At 41.3% G+C, this 23,757-nt stretch overlaps 1 long non-coding RNA gene and 1 other non-coding gene across 2 annotated transcripts; both read left to right on the forward strand.

The window, feature by feature from the left end:
* The first annotated feature begins 509 nt into the window (after positions 1 to 509).
* Positions 510 to 11,346, forward strand: LOC139182095 (uncharacterized). Its single transcript, XR_011565674.1, has 3 exons — positions 510 to 1,119; positions 1,592 to 1,732; positions 4,164 to 11,346. It is a non-coding gene; the product is annotated as an uncharacterized lncRNA (long non-coding RNA).
* Positions 11,347 to 23,213: 11,867 nt separating this feature from the next.
* TRNAW-CCA (transfer RNA tryptophan (anticodon CCA)) lies at positions 23,214 to 23,286 on the forward strand. Its single transcript has one exon. It is a non-coding gene; the product is annotated as a tRNA-Trp (tRNA).
* Positions 23,287 to 23,757: the final 471 nt, after the last annotated feature.

Below are 23,757 nucleotides of genomic sequence, written 5' to 3' on the forward strand. Positions count from 1 at the left end.
AGAATTTTTTTTTTCCTGCATCACTTGTGGAATTTTAGTCCCCTGAACCCAGGCCCTTGGAAGACAGAGTGTGTAGTCCTAGCCAGTGGACCACCAGGGAATTCCCCCAAAGAACTGTTCTTGGTGTTAACAAAATATTGTTAACTGGTATGGCAGTAGAGTCAGGGTAGGCAGAAATGAGGATGGGTGCTCTGAGAGTCAGGTGCAATTTGGATTCATTTTGGGGCTCTTTGTATTCTTCTGCATTCTTGATAACATTTGTGGCTCCTTAAAAAATATGAAAAAAGCCTCCTTTAATTAATCAGTTAGCTAATTATTCCCAACCTCCCATCACCCGCTCTTCCTTACTGTCATTCCCTGAGAAATGCACACAACTGCAAAATCCAATGAGTAATTTGCTTTAGGAATGAAGGGCCTTCTCTCAACTGTTTCTCTAATTTGTTGGTTCTTTCCATTTAAAATACATATTTCTAACTGTGACGTATCCTGGATGGATGCCTGGAACTGAAAAAGTCTATTAGTTGAAAAACTGATGAAATATGAATAAAAGCTGAAGTTTATTTAATAGTAATATACCAATAACATTAATCTCTTCATTTTGGAGAATGTGCTATAGTTGTGTAAGATACTGGCATTAGCAGAAACTGAGTGAAAGCTCTATGTGAACTCACTGTGTTGTCTTTGGAACTCTTATGTAAATGCAAAATTATTCCAAAATAAAAAGTGCATTAAAATATACTTACAATAATACAAAGTATTTAAAACACTGTACTTGTAAAAGGTATAGTAACTTTGAAATTAATCTGTATATATTATCACTCTGCTGACAAAGGTTCATATAGTCAAATCTATGGCTTTTCCAGTAGTCATGTATGAATGTGAGAGTTGGACCATAAAGAAAGCTGAGCTCTGAAGAACTGATGCTTTTGAACTGTGGCATTGGTGAAGACTTTTGAGTCCCTTGGACTTCAAGGAGATCAAACCAGTCAATCCTAAAGGAATTCAATCCTGAATATTCATTGGAAGCACTAATGCTGAAGCTGAAGCTCCAATACTTTGGCCACTTGATGTGAAGAGCTGACTCGTTAGAAAAGACCCTGATGCTGGGAAAGATTAAAGGTAGGAGCATATGGGGACGACAGAGGATGAGATGGTTAGATAGCATCACCAACTCAATGGTCATGAGTTTGAGTAAGCTCCTGGAGATGGTGAAGGACAGGGAAGCCTGGCATCCATGGGGTTGCAAACAGTCAGACGCAACTTAACTACTGAACACACACACACACGTCTCTCACCCAGAACTCTGTGTGTGTGTATGTGTATATATATATACACATACACACACACGCACACACACACACACATATATATATATATATAATACATATTTATCATTATCAGTAGCATATTTCTATGAGTTGGCCTAAAAGTTTGTTTGGGTTTTTCTGTAAGATGTTGTTGAAAAACCTGAACAAACCTTTTTGGCTCACCCAATACTTCTCCCTCTACTTTTTTGGTAACTCCTTGTTGGTGAGGGATGAATAACAAATAGTATCCCCCGATAATTTTTAACCTTTTTTCTCCTCTGAAGCACCTATTTGCCAACAAATGCCTCTTGGAGCTGTAAGTTCATGGTGTCAGTCTGAAGAATAAGCTTCGTATTGACATTGGAAGTTAAATTAAAGTAGTAGAAATCAACAGCTGGCTACGCACTGGCTGAAGAAGATACACAGTGAGTATCATACACCCCTCCCTACCAACAAGTTGCCTGATCTTTTCCTTGAATCAAGTTCATAAGACATAGACTAAATGGACAGAAGATCCTCACAGCAAACCCCATCTTTAATTTGGTAAACCATATAAGCCACCTTCCTTCCTTTTATAAACATATTTCACACCCAGAATCTTCAGTGAAATTCTTCATTTTCAGTATTTTGACTCTAAGTGACACTTTTCAGTATCGAGGTACTTAATTGTGACAGAGAAAGGGAAATATGTTAAGAAATCAAGATTGGGTTGCATTGGCACTAATGATAGTAAAACTTTAGCAGAGTCAGTGTTCTTTAGTAAATGGGGAGATAATCTAAAACATGACTAAAAGATACTCATGGTAATGGAGAGCCAGGAACCACATTCTTTCTTAAATTTTCCCTAAGCCGCCTAACCTGACTTCTGAGCAAAATTGTCAGGAGAAGAAAGACGAGGAGAAAATTGGCTAAGTGATATACTGTATTTTTACTATAAATATTCTATTCCTACAAAATAAGTTCTCAGTACCCAGGCTCAGCTTCAAGGAACCATCCCTGCCCCCTCCTCTTCCCCCACCCCTTAGATTCTTCCTTTTGACCAGTGAATGCCATGCTTAGGGTTTGATTAGGTAAAAAAAACTTTGCGTTTGCATCTGCATGTATTAACCAAAGTTGCATTTTCCATCTAGGTGTTTCCTGTTATTCCATTACCTTTCTCTCATTCATGCTGATTCGCTCAGCCTCAGTATCCATTGCTTCCAAGTAGGAACACCACAGCATAAATAGTAGATGAAGGGAAAGAGGCAACTCCTGGCTTTTAAAGTTCACATAGAAACAAACCAAATGGCTGTCACTGTAGTGCCTAGATGAGTAGGCTGTCGTATTCTTCACATGGTGAAACATTGTGCAGCCATCAAAATAAATGATCTAGAGTCATGCACAACAATATCGATGAAGTTAGCAATATATTAGGTGAAAAAAATGAAGTCCAAAAAGATTTTCATAAGACATGATGCCTTTTTCATAGAATTAAAAACAGTCATGGCTTTAGAGGTTAAGTACTTTCTATCATACATGTAAATGTATTAAAGTTAAATCAACAAAAAAGCAAAAGCATGATGAGCATGGGATTCAGGATCATGGTCACATCAGGTGAGGTTGGCAAGGGGAAGCAGGGATACGATGGGGGGAGGGTCACATGGCTAGATGTAGGTTATTATTAAGGTTTTAAATTTCTAGTGTTTGTTTTGAGTGGGGGTGTTTGGAGTGTCTATTACCATTATTAAAACTAAATAGCTAGTTAAATCAAAGAGGGTCACATGTGGAATGATGATAAGGTGTTACTTAAAGCAAGGATATTGATGAATCCATTTCTGTGAACTTAAGGACACAGAGAAGACAATGGCACCCCACTCCAGTACTCTTGCCTGGAAAATCCTATGGATGGAGGAGCCTTGAAGGCTGCAGTCCATGGGATCGCTGAGGATCGGACACGACTGAGTGACTTCACTTTCACTTTTCCCTTTCATTCATTGGAGAAGGAAATGGCAACCCACTCCAGTGTTCTTGCCTGGAGAATCCCAGGGACGGGGGAGCCTGGTGGGCTGCCATCTATGCGGTTGCACAGAGTCGGACACGACTGAAGTGACTTAGCAGCAAGGACACATTAAAAATATTAAACAGCAACAAGCTCACAGAAGACATAACCATTTGAGAGAAAGAGGTTTTAAAAAAAACTTTTTATTTTGTATTGGGGTATAGCTTATTAATCACAACAATGCTGATATAGTTTCAGGTGAACAGCGAAGGGATTCAGCCGCACGAATCCATTCTGCCCCCAACCCCCCTCCCATCCAGGCTACCACATGACATTGAGCAGGGTTGTCTGTGCTATACTGTAGGTCCTTGTTGGTTATCCATTTTAAATATAGCAGAGTGTAAATGACCTCCCCAAATTCCCTAACTATCCCCTCCCCCCAGCCTTCCCCCAACCCCAACACCAGCAGCCATAAGCTCTTCTAAGTCTGAATGAGAGCAAAATGTCTTGAATTTCCTTATCCCTTGGGCTGAGACTTTGGACATTAAACAGAGGATATGGGGGCAAGACTCTTCTGTCCTCCCACATCAATGTAAAGATCTTCCAAATGGGGGAGTCAGAGATGCAGTGAAGAGACTGGTAGTGAGTCAGCATAACAAGCCCTGCATGAGGATCTTGTGTCTGACACTTCACTGAGAGGGATCCTGGGGGCAGGAGGAGCCATGAACTTCCCCACTAGTTTAGGGAACCCAAGAGGAAACTGGTCCTGTGGGTCTGGGAAGGGCATAAGAGTAGTAGTTTGCCATAGTCCACATTATGTGGAATTGGAAGAAATGTCTCCAAATGGGTCTGAGGCAGCCTCTCTGAATTTCTTGCAGCTCCGAAGAGACAAAGGGGGACATCCTGTGTCCCATGGGCCCGAGGGATATGGAAGTAGCTGAGAGAGCTGGACCTGGGGGATCCTGGTGGTGGAGAAGAAAGGCCAGTGCAACAGTCGCCTTGAATCCATAGTCAAGGACCAGAAAGGATGCTGCACATGTGAGTAGAAGCTAGCATCTCCACCCCTACCCCCCAGCCCACACATCTCCCCAGCCCCATTCTGGGCAAACTCTGAAACTCCTCTGAACTTGCATACAACTCAGGAGGAAGAAGAGGGCTGGAAATGACTGAGAGAACCAGAAGTGACTAAGATTGAGAGTCTACTACTGGCCTGAAGGAACTTTTGATATAAAAATTAGATTTCATTATGGAAATTTTAGGAGATGTAAGTAGACATGGATTCAATCCCTAGGTCGGGAAGATGCCTTGAAGGAGGGCATGACTACCCACTCCAGCATTCTTGCCTGGAAAATCACATGGATGGAGGAGGCTGGCAGGCTACAGTTCATGGGGTCACAGAGTTGGACATGACTGAAGTGACTTAGCATACATGCATGCATGGGAGATTTAAGAAAATTACTTTTCCTACACAACGGGGATTCCCTGGTGGCTCAGATGGTAAAGAGTCTACCTGCAATGTGGGAGATCCAGGTTTGACCTCTGGGTCAGGAAAATCCCCTGGAGAGGAAATGGCTACCCACTCCAGTATTCTTGCCTGGAAAATCCCATGGATGGAGGAGCCTGGCAGGCTACAGTCCATGGGGTCTCAAAGAGTCAGACACAACTGAGTGACTTCACTTTTACTTTCACACAACTGAGCTTGTGACCTGAGATAAGAAACCCCTGCATGTATACGTTATCTAGTCAATCCCTTTGGCTACCTGGGAATATGAGCTATGGAGGCAAAGCATACATATCAACCCAGCCTTTTTCCCATCTTTGGCCTTGTGACCTTTGACAAATCTCTGAGCCTCAGCCTCATTCATATAAAACAAGGGTGGTAAAGTTACTATACTCTAATAAAAATTAATTTAGAAATACAAATAATTTAATTTAAAATAAGGGTGATGGCTGCAATTCAGGTCAAGGTCTGACTCTGTCAGTGGCTCAACTGTGTGACTTTGGATGGGTCTCTTTCCTTCTCTGGGTTCTCCAGTTCCTCATCTGCAATACAAGGGAAAGAGGTGAAAACTATATGTTCCTTTTAGCTGCAACCATCTAGAACTTAAATTTCATATAGGCTTCTTTGGACTTTGAATGCACTAGATACAGCTAAAAAACCCTGGTTTCACTAACTCTTAAAATGAAGATAACTCCTTTTTTTTTTCCTTCTAAGAAGCAGACAGCCAAACTGAGTTTATGGAAGGTCATTTACCCATATCTATAGCCTGTCACTCAGATGGCTAGAAACAGCTGAGATATTAATATTTAGCCAAGAACAAGCAGCAGGGTTCCATTGCAGAGCTAAATGCAGTCATTTTTTGGTTATTTTTCTAAATATTACTGGTTTGGCTGTCTCTGCTTGAGAATGGTTTCTGGATGATGAATATATTCAGACATCCCTCTTCTTCTAACCCAACCTCTAAAGAGAGAAGGTAGGAGGTGGTCCTAAGATGGCAGAGGAAAAGGACGGGGAACCACTTTCTCCCCAACAAATTCATCGAAAGAACATTTCAACGCTGAGTAAATTCCACAAAACAACTTTTGAATGCTGGCAGAGGACATCAGGCACCCAGAAAAGCAGCCCATTGTCTTTGAAAGGAGATGTTTTATCAACGGTGCTGTACAGGTGGAGAAGTCTGGAAGCTACTATAAAAATAAGACTGAAAACCAGAAGCAGGGGGCTTAAGTCCAAATCCTGAGAACACCAGAGAACTCCTGACTCCAGGGAACATTAATCGACAGGAGCTCATCAAACGCCTCCATACCTACACTGAAACCAAGCACCACCCAAGGGCCAACAAGTTCCAGAGCAAGACATACCATACAAATTCTCCAACAACATAGGAACACAGCCCTGAGCTTCAATATACAGGCTGCCCAAAGTCAGTCCAAACCCACTGATGTCTCATAACTCATTACTGGACACTTCATTGCACTCCATAGAGAAGAAATCCAGCTCCACCCACCAGAACACCGACACAAGCTTCCCTAACCAGGAAACCTTGACAAGCCTCCCGTCCAATCCCACCCACAGTGAAGAACCTCCACAATAAAGAGAACTCCACAAACTGCCAGAATACAGAAAGTCCACCCCAAACACAGCAATATAAACAGGATGAAGAGACAGAGGAATACCCAGCAGGTAAAGGAACAGGATAAATGCCCACCAAACCAAACAAAAGAGGAAGAGATAGGGAATCTACCTGATAAAGAATTCCGAATGATGATAGTGAAAATGATCCAAAATCTTGAAATCAAAATGGAATCACAGATAAACAGCCTGGAGACAAGGATTGAGAAGATGCAAGAAAGGTTTAACAAGGACCTAGAAGAAATAAAAAAGAGTCAATATATCATGAATAATGCAATAAATGAGATCAAAAACACTCTGGAGGGAACAAATAGTAGAATAATGGAGGCAGAGGATAGGATTAGTAAAGTAGAAGACAGAATAGTAGAAATAAATGAATCAGAGAGGAAAAAAGAAAAACGAATTAAAAGAAATGAGGACAATCTCAGAGACCTCAATGACCATGTTAAATGCCCCAACATTCAAATCATAAGAGTCCCAGAAGAAGAAGATGAAAAGAAAGACCATGAGAAAATACTTGAGGAGATAATAGCTGAAAACTTCCCTAAAATGGGGAAGGAAATAATCACCCGAGTTCAAGAAACCCAGAGTGTCCCAAACTGGATACACCCAAGGTGAAACACCCCAAGACACATATTAATCAAATTAACAAAGATCAAACACAAAGAACAAATATTAAAATCAGCAAGGGAAAAACAACAAATAACACACAAGGGGATTCCCATAAGGATAACAGCTGATCTTTCAATAGAAACTCTTCATGCCAGGAGGGAGTGGCAGGACAAACTTAAAGTGATGAAAGAAAATAACGTACAGCCCAGATTACCACACCCAGCAAGGATCTCATTCAAATATGAAGGAGAAATCAAAAGCTTTACAGACAAGCAAAAGCTGAGAGAATTCAGCACCACCAAACCAGCTCTCCAACAAATGCTAAAGGATTTTCTCTAGACAGGACACACAAAAAGGGTGTATAAACTCGAACCCAAAACAATAAAGTAAATGGCAACGGGATCATACTTATCAATAATTACCTTAAATGTTAATGGGTTGAATGCCCCAACCAAAGACAAAGACTGGCTGAATGGATACAAAAACAAGACCCCTATATATGTTGTCTACAAGAGACCCACCTCAAAACAAGGGACACCTACAGACTGAAAGTGAGGGCTGGAAAAAGATATTCCACACAAACAGAGACCAAAAGAAAGCAGGAGTAGCAATACTCATATCAGATAAAATAGACTTTAAAACAAAGGCTGTGAAAAGAGACAAAGAAGGACACTACATCATGATCAAAGGATCAATCCAAGAAGAAGATATAACAATTATAAATATATATATGCACCCAACATAGCACCACAATATGTAAGACAAATGCTAACAAGTATGAAAGAGGAAATTAACAATAACACAATAATAGTGGGAGACTTTAATACCCCACTCACACATATGGATAGATAAACTAAACAGAAAATTAACAAGGAAACACAAACATTAAATGATACAATAGACCCATTAGACCTAATTGATATCTATAGGACATTTCACCCCAAAACAATGAATTTCACCTTTTTCTCAAGTGCATATGGAATCTTCTCCAGGATAGATCATATCCTAGGCCATAAATCTAGCCTTGGTAAATTCAAAAAAATTGAAATCATTCCAGGAATCTTTTCTGACCACAATGCAGTAAGATTAGATCTCAATTACAGGAGAAAAACTAGTAAAAATTCCAACATATGGAGGCTGAACAACACGCTGCTGAATAACCAACAAATCACAGAAGAAATAAAAAAGGAAATCAAAATATGCATAGACGAATGAAAATGAAAACACAACAACCCAAAACCTGTGGGACACTGGAAAAGCAGTGCTAAGGGGAAGGTTCATAGCAATACAGGCATACCTCAAGAAAAAAGAAAAAAGTCAAATAAATAACCTAACTCTACACCTAAAGCAACTAGAAAAGGAAGAAATGAAGAACCTCAGGGCTAGTAGAAGGAAAGAAATCTTAAAAATTATTCCATTGATCAATATTTCTGTCTTTGTGCCAGTAGGCAGAAATAAATGCAAAAGAAACAAAAGAGACCATAGCAAAAATCAACAAAGCCAAAAGCTGGTTCTTTGAGAGAATAAATAAAATTGATAAACCATTGGCCAGACTCCTCAAGAAACAAAAGGAGAAAAATCAAATCAATAAAATTAGAAATGAAAATGGAGAGATGACAACAGACAACACAGAAATACAAAGGATCATAAGAGACTACTATGAGCAATTATATGCCAATAAAATGGACAACTTGGAAGAAATGGACAAATTCTTAGAAAAGTACAACTTTCCAAAACTGAACCAGGAAGAAATAGAAAATCTTAACAGACCCATCACAAGCACGGAAATTGAAACATTAATCAGAAATCTTCCAGCAAACAAAAGCCCAGGTCCAGATGGCTTCACAGCTGAATTCTACCAAAACTTTAGAGAAGAGCTAACACCTATCCTACTCAAACTCTTCCAGAAATTGCAGAGGAAGGTAAATTTCCAAACTCATTCTATGAGGCCACCATCACCCTAATACCAAAACCTGACAAAGATGCCACAAAAAAAGAAAACTACAGGCCAATATCACTGATCAACATAAATGCAAAAATCCTTAACAAAATTCTAACAATCAGAATCCAGTGACAAATTAAAAAGATCATACAGCATGACCAAGTGGGCTTTATCCCAGGGATGCAAGGATCCTTCAGTATCTGCAAATCAATCAATGTAATACACATTAACAAATTGAAACATAAAAGCCATATGATTATCTCAATAGATGCAGAGAAAGCCTTTGACAAAATTCAACATCCATTTATGATAAAAAAAAAAAACTCTCCAGAAAGCAGGAATAAAAGGAACATTCCTCAACATAATAAATGCTATATATGACAAATCTACAGCAAACATTATCCTCAATGGTGAAAAATTGAAAGCATTTCCCCTGAAGTCAGGAACAAGACAAGGGTGCCCACTCTCATCACTACTCTTCAAAATAGTTTTGGAAGTTTTGGCCACAGCAATCAGAGCAGAAAAAGAAATAAAAGGAATACAAATTGGAAAAGAAGAAGTAAAACTCTCACTGTTTGCAGATGACATGATCCTCTACACAGAAAACCCTAAAGACTCCACCAGAAAATTACTAGAACTAATCATTGAATATAGTAAAGTTTCAGGATATAAAATCAACACACAGAAATCCCTTGCATTCCTATACACTAACAGTGAGAAAACAGAAAGAGAAATTAAGGAAACAATTCAATTCACCATTGCAAAGAAAAGAACAAAATACTTAGGAACATATCTACCTAAAGAAACTAAAGACCTATATACAGAAAACTATAAAACACTGGTGAAAAAAATCAAAGAGGACACTAATATATGGAGGAATATACCATGTTCATGGATCGGAAGAATCAATATAGTGAAAATGAGTAAACTACCCAAAGCAATCTATAGATTCAATGCAATCCCTATCATGCTACCAACGGTATTTTTCACAGAGCTAGAACAAATAATTTCACAAATTGTATGGAAATACAAAAGACCTCGAATAGCCAAAGCAATCTTGAGAAAGAAGAATGGAACTGGAGGAATCAACCTGCCCGACTTCAGGCTCTACTACAAAGCCACAGTCATCAAGACAGTATGGTACTGGCACAAAGACAGAAATATAGATCAATGGAGCAAAATAGAAAGCCCAGAGATAAACCCATGCACCTATGGACAACTTATGTTTGACAAAAGAGGCAAGAATATACAATGGAGAAAAGACAATCTCTTTAACAAGTGGTGCTGGGAAAACTGGTCACCCACTTGTAAAAGAATGAAAGCAGAACACTTTCTAATACCATACACAAAAATAAACTCAAAATGGATTAAAGATCTAAACGTAAGACCAGAAACTATACAACTCCTATAGGAGAACATAGGCAAAACACTCTCAGACATAAATCACAGCAGGATCCGCTATGACCCACCTCCCAGAATATTGGAAATAAAAGCAAAAATAAACAAATGGGACCTAATTAAAATTAAAAGCTTCTGCACAACAAAGGAAACTATAAGCAAGGTGAAAAGACAGCCTTCAGAATGGGAGAAAATAATAGCAAATGAAGCAACTGACAAAGGACTAATCTCAAAAATACACAAGCAACTCCTTCAGCTCAATTCCAGAAAAATAAACGACCCAATCAAAAAATGGGCCAAAGAACTAAACAGATATTTCTCCAAAGAAGACATACAGATGGCTCACAAACACATGAAAAGATGCTCAACATCACTCATTATCAGAGAAATGCAAATCAAAACCGTAATGAGGTACCATTTCACCCCCGTCAGAATGGCTGCTATCCAAAAGTCTACAAGCAGTAAATGCTGGAGAGGGTGTGGAGAAAAGGGAACCCTCTTACACTGTTGGTGGGAATGCAAACTAGTACAGCCACTATGGAGAACAGTGTGGAGAGTCCTTAAAAAACTGGAAATAGAACTGCTATACGACCCAGCAATCCCACTGCTGGGCATACACACCGAGGAAACCAGAACTGAAAGAGACACGTGTACCCCAATGTTCATCGCAGCACTGTTTATAATAGCCAGGACATGGAAGCAACCTAGATGTCCATCAGCAGACGAATGGATAAGAAAGCAGTGGTACATATACACAATGGAGTATTACTCAGCCATTAAAAAGAGTACATTTGAATCAGTTCTAATGAGGTGGATGAAACTGGAGCCGATTATACAGAGTGAAGTAAGGCAGAATGAAAAACACCAATACAGTATACTAATGCGTATATATGGAATTTAGAAAGATGGTAACGATAACCCTGTATGCGAGACAGCAAAAGAGACACAGATGTATAGAACAGTCTTTTGGACTCTGTGGGAGAGGGAGAGGGTGAGGGTGGGATGATTTGGGAGAATGGCATTGAAACATGTATATTATCATATATGAAATGAATTGCCAGTCCAGGTTCGATGCATGATACAGGATGCTTGGGGCTGGTTCACTGGGGTGACCCAGAGGGATGGTACGGGGAAGGAGGTGGGATGGGGGTTCAGGATGGGCAACAGGTGTATACCCGTGGGCGGATTCATGTTGATGTATGGCAAAACAAATACAATATTGTAAAGTAATTGACCTCAAATTAAAATAAATAAATTTATATTTTTTTTAAAAAGAGAGAAGGTGGGTATATTTTTTAGGAGCCAATGTATGATTTTTGGCTTCCTGCCTATTCTATTTATTTGCCTGTGAAACACCAGGAAGATGGGGAGGTGGTGAGTGAGGAATCTTGAGATAGGAGAACCAGAGAATTCACTATCAGGGAGTGTGGGGAAAAGAAAAATAGAGGCATTGGTGCAAACCAAGATGTGTGTAGACACATAGCCTGCAGTCTTGGACACATGGAGCCACAGCTGAGGGAAAGTGAGGAGGTTAGAGCATGGGTCTTAGATTCAGCAGCCGTGAGTTTCAGTCCTGGTTATACTTCCTACTATACCTATGTGACCATCCAGATTTGTAAAAAATCGGATGACAACAGTAATACTTACTGCATAGGGTTGTTTTGAGGCCATTTAGAATACACGTACATGAATCCTTGTGCAGCAGAGGCTAAGTCGCTTCAGTCGTGTCCAAGTCTTTGTGACTGCATGGACTGTAGCCTGCCAGGCTCCACTGTCCATAGAGATTCTCCAGGCAAGAATACTGGTGTGGGTTGCCGTGCCCTCCTCTAGGAGATCTTCCCAGCCTAGGGATTGGACCCACGTCTCATGTCTCCTGCACTTGCAGGCGAGTTCTTTACCACTAGCACCACCTGGGAAGCCCATGAATCCATGTAAGTCATTCAAAATGCATTTTGAATACATTCAAAAGAACACATGGAAAAGTATTTGGTTGGCCAAAATGTTCGTTTGGGTTTTTCCATAAGATTTGGCCAACCAATGCTTAGCATCACACCCAACACACAGTGAGTACCTGATAAATTGAAGGTAGGCTTCTGATTAGGCTTCCCTGGTGGCTCAGATGGTAAAGAATCTGCCTGCAATGTGGGGCACCTGGGTTCTACCCCTGGGTTTGGAAGATCCCCTGGAGAAGGGAATGGCAACCCACTCCAGTATTCTTGCCTGGAGGAGTCCATGGATGAAGGAGCTTGGCAGGCTCCAGTCCATGGGGTCACAAAGAGTTGGACACGACTGAGTGTTCTAATTATTAATTATGATGATTAATCTGTAGAATTTCAAAGCCAGAAGGAACCCCAGATATCACTTAACTCAGTCCTTTGATGATATAGGTGAAGAAGCCAAGACCCAGGGAGATGAAGGGACATGTCTGAAGTAGACAGCTAATGACAGCACCAGGACTAGTTCTGGTCTTCTGATGTGGGTCCGCAAGACATTTTACCCCAAGGCACATACATAATTTGACAGCATCATGATTAGGTCACTTTGGTCTTTTATGTCCTTCCACCCATCCTTTCCCCATTCTGGTCTCAATCAAAAGCCCAGGTGATTCCTATCTGGGATATATTTAAGTCCCCCCAGAGCTGGCCTACACTTAAGGAAAATCATGGCTGAGGAGAGTGGCAAGAGCAGCTTCCTCAGCAGCTGAAATTACCTGCTACCATGCACACCTCAGGAGAAGGCAATGGCACCCCACTCCAGTACTCTTGCCTGGAAAATCCCATGGACAGAGGAGCCTGGTAGGCTCCAGTCCGTGGGGTCGCTAAGAGTCGGGCACGACTGAGCAACTTCACTTTCACTTTTCACTTTCATGCATTGGAGAAGAAAACGGCAACCCACTCCAGTATTCTTGCCTGGAGAATCCCAGGGACGGGGGAGCCTGGTGGGCTGCTGTCTATGGGGTCTCACAGAGTCGGACACGACTGAAGCGACTTAGCAGCAGCAACAGCAGCAGGAGCATGCACACTTCCTGCATACTCACTTCCGGCCAGCCCTTGTACTAGATGCCATGCTCTCTACCCAGGGAGCTGGTGGCAATGCCAGTGCTCATGGCTTCAGGGCTGCCCTGAGGAATGAAACAGATTCCTGGTGTTTTTCTCATGAAGATCCTGAGGGGCTTTTCTCAGTATGTTTCTCCTCATCACCACCAGCAATGAAGGTATCATTTTGTGATGTGCTTAGTTGGTGGTGTTCATTTGCTAAAGTCGTGTCTGACTCTTTGCAACCCCATGGACTGCAGCACACCAGGCTTCCTTGTCGTTTACCATCTCCCGGAGTTTGTGCAAATTTATGCCCATTGAGTCAGTGATGCCATCCAACCATCTTATCCTCTGTCATCCCCTTCTCCTCCTTCCTTCAATCTCTCCCGGCATCAGGGTCTTTTCCAGTGAGTCAATTCTTTGCATCAAGGGGGCAAAGGGATTGGAGCTTCAGCTTCAGCATCAGTCCTTCTAGTGAATGTTCAGGACTGATTTCCTTTAAGATTGATTGGTTTGATCTTCTTGCAGTCCAAGGTACTCTCAAGAGTCTTCTCCAACATCACAGTTCGAAAGCATTAATTCTTCTCGCTCAGCCTTCTTCATGGTCCAACTCTCACATCCATATATGACTACTGGAAAAACCATAGCTTTGACTATATGGACCTTTGTCAGCAAAGTAATGTCTCTGCTTTTTAATATGCTGTCTAGGTTTGTCATAGCTTTTCTTCCAAGGAGCAACCGTCTTAATTTCATGGTTGCAGTCACCATCCACAGTGATTTTGGAGCCCAAGAAAATGAAGTCTGTCACTGTTTCCATTGTTTCCCCATCTATTTGCCATGAAGTGATGGGACCAAGTGATTTCCAAAATACTTACCTTCTGGTCCAGCTTGGGCAATAACCAACCAGAAAAGATACTGGAGGACCATGGGTACAGGATACTAAAGGCCTTCTGCTGTGCCAGCCATTTACCCTTTAGCTGTGGATCATAGAGAATGCTCAAGGGTCCCAGAGGAGGGGCAGAAGCAGTGGAGTCTGCAGGGGACACTTGGGGAAGCCTGAGATAGCTGCACTGTACCCAGCATCTAGGAAATACTTCAGTGCTATAACAACGGTACAATTACATAGGAGCATACTGCTTAGTTGGGCTTCCCTGGTGGCTCAGACGGTATAGCATCTGTCTGCAATGCAGGAGACCTGGGTTTGATCCCTGGGTTGCGAAGATCCCCTAGAGAAGGCAATGGCAGCCCACTCCAGTATTCTTGCCTGGAAAATCCCATGGACCGTGGAGCCTGGTAGGCTATGGTCCCTGAGTTCGCAAAGAGTCGGACACGACTGAGCAACTTCACTTTCTATACTGCTTAGTCAGCCTGGATGTGGAGCTGACAAAGAAAACCAGTGAGAGTGGGTCTGGCACTCTGGAAGCTTTCATATTAGACCACTATGCCCATGCCAGGGCTCTAAGACAGCTGAGTAGAAGTGGAAACCCCCCACCTGCTGACAACTGAGCACTTTATAGCCATGCCTCGTTCCCAAGCTTGAGAAGTCTCCTTGCTGCCACTGTCTCTGCCTTCAAGGGTGTTGACTGGGAAACACTTTGGGAGTCTTTAGACATTGTACTTAATACTTTTAAACAAGGAGTCTTTTTTTTAACTGGAGGATAATTGCTTTACAATGTTGTGTTGTTTTCTGCCATACTACCACATGAGTCAGTCATAACTATATATATATAGATATCTATAGATATATATAGATATAGATAGATAGATATATACATCCCCTCCTTCTTGAACCTCCCTCCCACTCCCCTATCCCACCCCCACACTAGCTTGTCACAGAGCACCAGGCTGGGCTCCCTGTGCTATTAATACATAGCAGCTTCCCACTAGCTAGCTATTTTACATTTGGTGATGTATGTATGGCAATACTACTTTCTCAGTTCGTCCCACCCTCTCCTTTCCCTGCTGTGTCTACAAGTCTGTTTTCTACATCTGCATCTCCATTCTTTCCCTGAAGATAGGTTCGTCAGTACCATTTTTCTAGATTCCATATATACATGTGGGTGTTAATATATGATATTTGTTTTTCTCTTGCTGAAGTCACTCTGTATAACAGGCTCTAGGTACATCCACCTCACTACAACTGACTTAAATTCATTTCTTTTTATGGCTGAGTAATATTCCATTGTATATATGCACCATAACTTCTTTGATCTATTGATGGACATCTAGGTTGCTTTCATGTTCTGGCTATTGTAAATAGTGCTGCAGTGAACATTGGAGTACATGTGCTTTTTGAATTATGGTTTTCTGGGAGTATACACCCAGTAGTGTGATTGCTGGGTCATATGGTAGTTTATTCTTAGTTTTTAAAGTAATTTCCATACTGTTCTCTGTAGTGGCTGTATCAATTTACATTCCCACCATAGACAAGGAGTCTTTTTATTTTTAATTTTTATATAGTATAGCTGATTTACAATACTGTGTTAGTTTCTGGTGTATAGCAAACTGATTCAGTTACATATACATTTATTACATATGTATATATATTCAGATTCTTTCCCATTGTACTTTATTACAAGATATTGAATATAGTTCACTATGCTATACAGTAGGACATTGTTGTTTATTTATTTGATATATAGTAGTTTGTATCTGCTAATGCCTAACTTTTAATTCATCCCTGAGCCCGCCCCAGGAGATGAGGAGTGTTTTTTGCAGTGGATTGGTCTGGCATGGTTTTGAACAGGAACTGAGAAGGTACTGGTCTGTGGGGGACACCAATATCTTCTTGTTTTTAATATTTATTTGGCTGCACTGGGTCTTAGTTGTGACAGGAGGGATTCCTAGCTGTGGCATGCAGGGTCTCTAGTTGCACCATGGAAACTCTTAGTTGTGGCATGAAGGATCTAGTTCCCTGACCAGGGATCGAACCAGCCCCTCCCCACGTTGGGAGTGGGGAGTCTTAGCCACTGGACCACCAGAGAAATCGCCAGTATCTTTTCTGACCCCAACAATTTACCCTAGAGTCACTCTATTCCTCCTCTTGTGTGGTAAGGTGCCCCGAGAAACCACAGTAGCACTGGCTCTCCAAGATGACGCTCCAAATGGGGGGCCTGAAGCCCAAATTAAATTAAATTAATCCCAAGCACTACCATTATGGGATTGGCTGATTCCATAGGTAGCTAAGACACACTGACTACCATTTTCCCTGCTGGACACAGTGACATTTTGGTTAGGGATAAATACGTAGTAAGAGCAGCACAACCCTGTGCACAGAAGGAACTCTTCTTTATGTGTCCTGTAAATCAAGAGGCAGGATGGAGGCCCTGCGTGTGCTCTGGCCTGCTGCCCCTTTCCCCCGCCCTGAATGCTCCTCGCTGTGCTGTGCCACAATTAATCAGGCTTTCTAGGTTTTAGTTAATTTCAGGACCCCAATAAATTGGTTTGTACTGGCATTCGTCCAGCCTTGATAATTTCACAGCCATGTGCTTAGGAACTGTGGCAAGTTTGCACAGGACTTAGCAAGCATGGAGCAGAGGGGTAGAAGGAATAAAAGGAACTCTTGTTTGGCTTAAGTTCCACTAATATTGGGGAAAGCTGAAATCTAAATGACAGAAAAGCATGGCTGAGCACGTGGGCTTTGCAGCTGGGAGGGGGGGTTTCTCTGTGTTTTTTCCACCCTCCCTCCCAACTCAGGGTGGATTTGAAAACATTAAAATTAAATAAACCCAAACCTTTGCTTGACATTTCTCTTTGTCTGATTGTTGTCAAGTTTTTGTCTCTGATTTCATAAGACTCCCCTGAGGAATAAGCACTGGAGCCCATAATCTAGTAAAAGGTTCATTTGGGTTTAGGCTTTTTTATTTTTAAAGATATGATTCTTGGAGAATTTTTTTTTTTCGATTACAGGCGGCTTTTATGACTGAGAGGTTACCAGGAAAATTCAAAGGCAGTGAGAGGAGAAGTCTGTCATGAGTACAGACATTTGGGGCCTGTCTGTATAAATTAGCTGCTGTGGAGAATAAGCCCAACAAGCAGAATTTCAGAGGTTCAGCCATATATCTGGCTCTTGGCTTCTAGAATGCTCTGTGGCCAAGAAACACAGGTTGGAAGAGGCCAACAGGCTGAGTGACTGGGCACCCAGAATATGATTTTACAATCAAAGAGCTTGAAGGAACAGATGGGGAAACTGAGGTCCACAGGAAGGTCAGGATATGACCCATCCAAAGCAAAGTCAGGACTGGAGCCCAGAATCCTGATCTCAGTTCAAGGATCCATCCAGGTTCTGATGCTTCTTCTCTTGTAGCAAGAACATATTTTCTCTAATATGAAAAAGGAAAGAAAAAAAAAAAAAAAAAAAGACTTGGACACTTGGTTATAGGGCCAATGTGAGAGTGGCTGTTTAGATTTTCAGATTTTCTTGGCAAAACTCCCTGGACGTGCAGCTTCTCTGCTAGGTTTTAAAACCATCCAAACACAGGGAAAACTGGAGATGAGTGTTTGACTGTGTCTACATGATGCCTAAACGGACAGTTGATTCAGTCAAAAAATATTATTCATGTTGCTGGTTTGGCAACACCACCCATTTGTGGACTGAATCTTTCACTTTTTAACTCCTTGAGAGACAGTGTTTGGTAGAAAAAAAGGTCTGAGCCTGGTGGTCAGAAAACCAGGCTTCTAGACCCAGCTGAGCCACCTACCCACTCTCTGCCTCCTCCCTGGGCCTCAGTTTCTCCACATGTAGGTTAATCAGATTTGGATTAAGTTGCCTTGAAGGTGTGTAGAGTTTTCACCTTCTAGAATACTGTTCTAAGCATGGGGTGTGAGAAGAGGATGTCCCTATTTGTGGTCTTTGCCCTCTGCATTTGAGGTCAGCAGCCCTGCAGTTCTGGTGTGAGAAGAGGTTTCTGGATGTAATTCACAGCCTATTTCCTTTTCACTGCCAACTTGGCTTCTAAATGGGTAGCTCACTGCCCTCCCTGGTCCCCTCCCTTAGTCTCCTCACAAGGAGAAAAGCAGTGTACTATTCAGCTGAAAAGAACAACTCAGTGGCACTGTCAGGGGGCCTGTATTTTGTCATCTGACCTCATCAAGCTAGTGCCAACCCTTCATCAGTCCACACCTCCCTTGCATATTACCCATGCTCCCAAACTGGATAATTTGCCTGTGGGATTTTTAAAAAGAGGTAGGGAACAAGGAAGAAGTGTTGACTTAATGATGGGTTCCATGTCAGGTGTTGAACCTGACTTTTTCTGGTTGATTTCTGACTCTTAGCCTGTGAATAAGAATTCCTAGCTCACACCCTGGTCATCCCACTTGTTTTGCTGAAGCTTTTTTGAGTGGGTTCGAGCCCATGGTATTCTGATGCCAGCTCCCATCAGCTTGGGAGGGGCAATTATGTGCATCTCTTAAGTGCTCTGTGTTAAATGACAACACATTGGTAGTTTGAAATCGGCCATATTGGGGATATTTATATAACAGAGATCGGAAATTGTCAGTTTTTTTCCCTAGAGAGTCACTTGTTAAACAGTTATCACTGTACACCATGGTTCAAGTTTGAATGACTGTTGGCCTTCCCTGATGGCCCATTGGTTAAGAATCCGCCTGCCAACGCAGGAGACACAGGTTTGATTCCTGGTCTGGGAAGAGGCCACACGCTGCAGAGCAACTAAGCCCATGTGCCACAAATACTGAAGCCCACGTGCCCTAGAGCCCGTGCTCCACAACAAGACAGAAGCCACTGCAATGAGAAGCCTGCAGACTGCAAAGAAGAGTAGCCCCCATTCACAGCAACTAGAGAAAGCCTATGCAACAATGAAGACCCAAAGCAGCCAAAAATAAATAAATAAAGTTTAAAAACTCCAAATGGCTCTAGAGACTAGAAAAGTAATCTGAATGAATAAAGCAGGCCTGAAGGTAACAAAAGGGACACAATGGGACAGGTAGAGACTGTGGCAGTTGATGAGCACATATGCTATGTGAAAGTAGCAGCCACTCCTCTGTTCCAGAGTATGTTACTAGGCAGAGATATCAGCCCATTGTTGCCAGCAATTCTAACTTTTCAAGAGGAAGTTGAGATCAAGGTTTTATGTGAAATATCCTAATAATAAACACTAAAGATTGTTTGGAACCAATTCAAATTTTGAAAAAAAAAAATCTCTGTTCAGTCCAAGCAAAATATGTGTGCAGGCTCTCGTCAGCCTTTGGGTCAGCATTTTGCCATCTTTGCTCTTTAGATCTTCTGTTTCCTGCCCTTATTCCCTGGGTTATAACTGATGCTGAGTTGTCAGCATCATTTCCTAATGAGAAACAAACTTTCTTTCCTTGAGAACTGGAAGAACAGGGAATTCGGATGTGAGGATATGCAGGTGGCTTCTCATGATTCTACTCTGGCCTGTGTCTTGTTTTCTAGTCCATGTGCCATGAAGCCAGAGAAAAGGATGTTAGGCCCAAATCTGCATCGAATATTTTATGATGTTCTCCCAGCACCAGGACGATACCCAGTGCTGATGCACCTGTGTGTGAAGACAGAGTGACTTCCATTTTGGCATGTCTCTTGACTATTCCACTTGAAGGCATGTTGGCATTCTACTCCCCAACTCACTCCCTACCTGTAAGAAGAAGGTGGAAAGTTGGACTAATTATTGATGTATTCTTCCTGCTTTTATCCCCACTCTCTTCTACAGACAGGGAACTAAATCTTAAGTAGCTAATAAAGGACTTTACTTAGTGTGGAATAGCTCTCACATTTGGCCTAAGGAATGGGGGCGGGGAGGAAAAGTGGGGATGGAAAGAACTAACGGGCATTATGTAAGGCATTGTGCCAGGCCCTCCTCATACATTAGGCCACTGAACCTCCATAGCAGCAATAATATCATCTTCTTTTTACATAAAAGGAAACAGACTCAGAAAAGTTATATGACTTGTTGGGACTCAAACTCAGAAATGCTTGATTCTAAAACCATGCGAAGATCTTCTGTAAAAGGGGATGGCAACCCACTCCAGTGTTCTTGCCTGGAGAATTCCATGGACAGAGGATCCTGGTGGACTACAGTCCACGGGGTCACAAAGAGTTGGACATGACTGAAGTGACTTAACACGCAAAGCACCAAAGACAATGAAACAGTCACTTCTGTGAGTTCTACTGAAGAATAATAGTGGATCACTCTATTCTTGCCTGGAAAATCCCATGGATGGAGGAACCTCGTAGGCTACAGTCCATGGGGTCGCAAAGAGTTGGACACGACTGAGCGACTTGACTTTCTGCTCCCTAGCTTTGTAATAAACACAAATACTGTGAGCAGTTCATGGCAGTTCTAAAGAACTGTGGGTACCTTGAGATCCTATTGTAAGCTATTTAAGCAAAGACAATTTAAAGTGATTAAAAGCTTTATAGCAATAAAGCTACTAGGGAGGCAATTTTTATTCCACCAGATTGCATTTTTCTATACACAGTATAACACTTGCACACACTTGATCTTCAGTTTATTTTTATGATGTCCCTAGTGAACAAAGTTTGCATACCTTTATGAGACTGCTTGAAAATGTAATTAAACTACGTGAAGAATCCTCAACCAGAAGTGAATGTATTTTATGTTCTACCCATTTGACTCACTCATGGTGATTGTGGGCATGCTATGATTTTGAGTCAAGAATACACTCCCTTTCATCTTTTACATATTTACTATAATCCTGCACAGTGTGATGAGTTTAAAATACATATGTTCCTGAAATTTCCTATAAAGCAAATCTTGCTTTTTCAGTGGCTTTATGATAAATCTGGAGATGTGCTTCTTTGGGAAGAGAATGATGTAAAATTCTCCCATAATTCTCTTAAAGTCAGTTAAAAGGAAAAGCATTTCTATAAAATGCTATTCAGATATAACACAAAGCACAAATCAAAAAATTCCTTGGGTAATTGTTGTTTGATACAGTAACTGAAAGGCATAAATGGAAAATGACAGCTTAGCTAAAAAGAACACACAGAACCAAAAAATAATGACTTCTATTAACTCTGTTTCCAGGATTCTATAGGCTGCTCTGTTTACTTCTCTGGTTTTCACAAAATACAAGGAAACAGAATTGTTTTTACTGGTGGTATCAGTCAGAATTGGGCAGATTACGCTGCAAAAAGAAGCAACCTCCAAATCTCAGAAGCTGTGCTGCACAAAGTTCCATGTATCACACACTTTTGATTTCCAAAATAATTCTGCTGGGATCTTTGCTCATCTTAGTCACTCTGAAACTCAGGCTTCATTTCAACATATGAATGGAACAAATCATGCACTAACTCTTTATTCCCACACATCACTTCTCCTAAGATTTCAATGACCACAGCAAGCTATGGTTTTCCCAGTAGTCATGTACAGATGTGAGAGTTGGACCATAAGGAAGGCTGAGTGGTGAATAACTGATGCTTTTGAATTGTGCTCGAGAAGACTCTTGAGAGTCCCTTGGACTGCAAGGAGATCAAAGCAGTCAATCCTAAAGGAAATCAACCCTGAATATTCATTGGAAGGACTGATGCTGAAGCTCCAGTCCTTTGGCCACCTGATGCATAGAGCCAACTCATTGGAAAAGACCCTGATGCTGGGAAAGATTGACGGCAAAAGGAGAAGGGGGCAGCAGAGGATGAGATGGTTAGATAGCATTATCAACTCAATGGACATAAGTTTGAGCAAATTCCAGGAGATAGTGAAGGACAGGGAAGCTTGGCATGCTACAGTCCATGAGGTTGCAAAGAGTTGGACTCAACTTAGTGACTGAACAACAAAGCAAATCAGATGGTGGTGCTCATAGTAGGAGGTGAGGGTAAAGTTCTACATGAATCTTAAAGAAAGAAAGATGGAAATATTAGGTGAACCACACTATTGACAGCCAATTCTGTGTTCTAGCACTTAGAGTACATCATGAAAAACGCTGGACTGGAAGAAACACAAGCTGGAATCAAGATTGCTGGGAGAAATATCAATAACCTCAGATACACAGATGACACCACCCTTATGGCAGAAAGTGAAGAGGAACTAAAAAGCCTCTTGATGAAAGTGAAAGTGGAGAGTCATTTAGAAATGACTAGCAAGAAGAAAATATAACAAAGACAAAAATTCCATAACAAACATGAATACATACAAGTGATAAATGGGGTCATATTAAGTGCAGCTTAAGGGTCCTCAAAGGTCAACTTCTAGATACTGAATCAAGTATTTGATTAATACAAACTTCAGGTTGGTCTGATTTTCTGTATAAAGAAGTAAACATATGCCATAATTTGCTGTGTGCTGTGCTTAGTCACTCAGCTGTGTCCAAATCTTTGTGATCCCTTGGATTATAGCCTGTCAGGCTCCTCTATCTATGAAATTTTCCAGGTAAGAATACTGGAGTGGGTTGCCATTTCCTTCTCCAGGGCATCTTCCCAACCCAGGGATCAAACCTGCGTCTCTTGTGTCTCCTACATCAGCAGGCTGATTCTTCACTGTGCCACCTGGGAAGCCCCATGCCATAATATACTTCTTCTTAATCTCTATATGCCCTGCTAGTTTTTGAAAGATAATCAAATAACCAGATTTTCCAGGTTCAGATAGGATGAGAAGGATTTAAAATGCTAAAATCTATATTCTCAGAACATTGATCAATATTATTCATTCCATAATGCTTCCATTTTTACATTCACTTCTTCTACTTTTGACAACATGGATGGACCTTGAAGGCATTATGCTAAGTGAAATAAATCAGACAGAAGAAGACATATACTGTATGATCTCATTTATCTGTGGTATCTTTAAAGAAAAAAAAGCCAAACTTTGGGACTTCCCTGGTGGTCCAGTGGCTAAGACTCTTGGCTTCCAATGCAGGAGGCCCAGGTTCGATCCCTGGTCAGGGAACTAGATCCCACATGCTACAACAAAGATCGTACATGAGGCAATGAAGATCTCCAGTGCCACAACTGAGACATAGTGCAGCAAAATAAATTATTTTTAAAGCCAAACTTTGAAACAGTAAAATGGTGACTGCCAAGAGCTGCAGGATGAGGGAAATGGGGAGATGATGGTCACAGGGTACAAGCTTCTAGCTATAAAATAAATTAGTTCTGAGACTCTAAGGCACAGCATGGTGACTACAGTTAGGATATAATTAAATATATAATATAACCCTCTTATATACTTAAAAGTTGCTAAGAGTGTAGATCTTAAAAAATGTTCTCACCATAGACCCCAAAAATGTAATTATGTGAGGTGATGTGAGGTGATGAACATGTTAACTAACATTATTGTGGCAATCATTTCACAATATATACATGTGACCAATCATCATGTTGTACATCGTAGACTTACACAATGTTCTAGGTCAATTAA

Source organism: Bos indicus, unplaced genomic scaffold, assembly GCF_029378745.1.
Source record: "Bos indicus isolate NIAB-ARS_2022 breed Sahiwal x Tharparkar unplaced genomic scaffold, NIAB-ARS_B.indTharparkar_mat_pri_1.0 scaffold_84, whole genome shotgun sequence".
Classification (NCBI taxonomy): Eukaryota; Metazoa; Chordata; class Mammalia; order Artiodactyla; family Bovidae; genus Bos; species Bos indicus.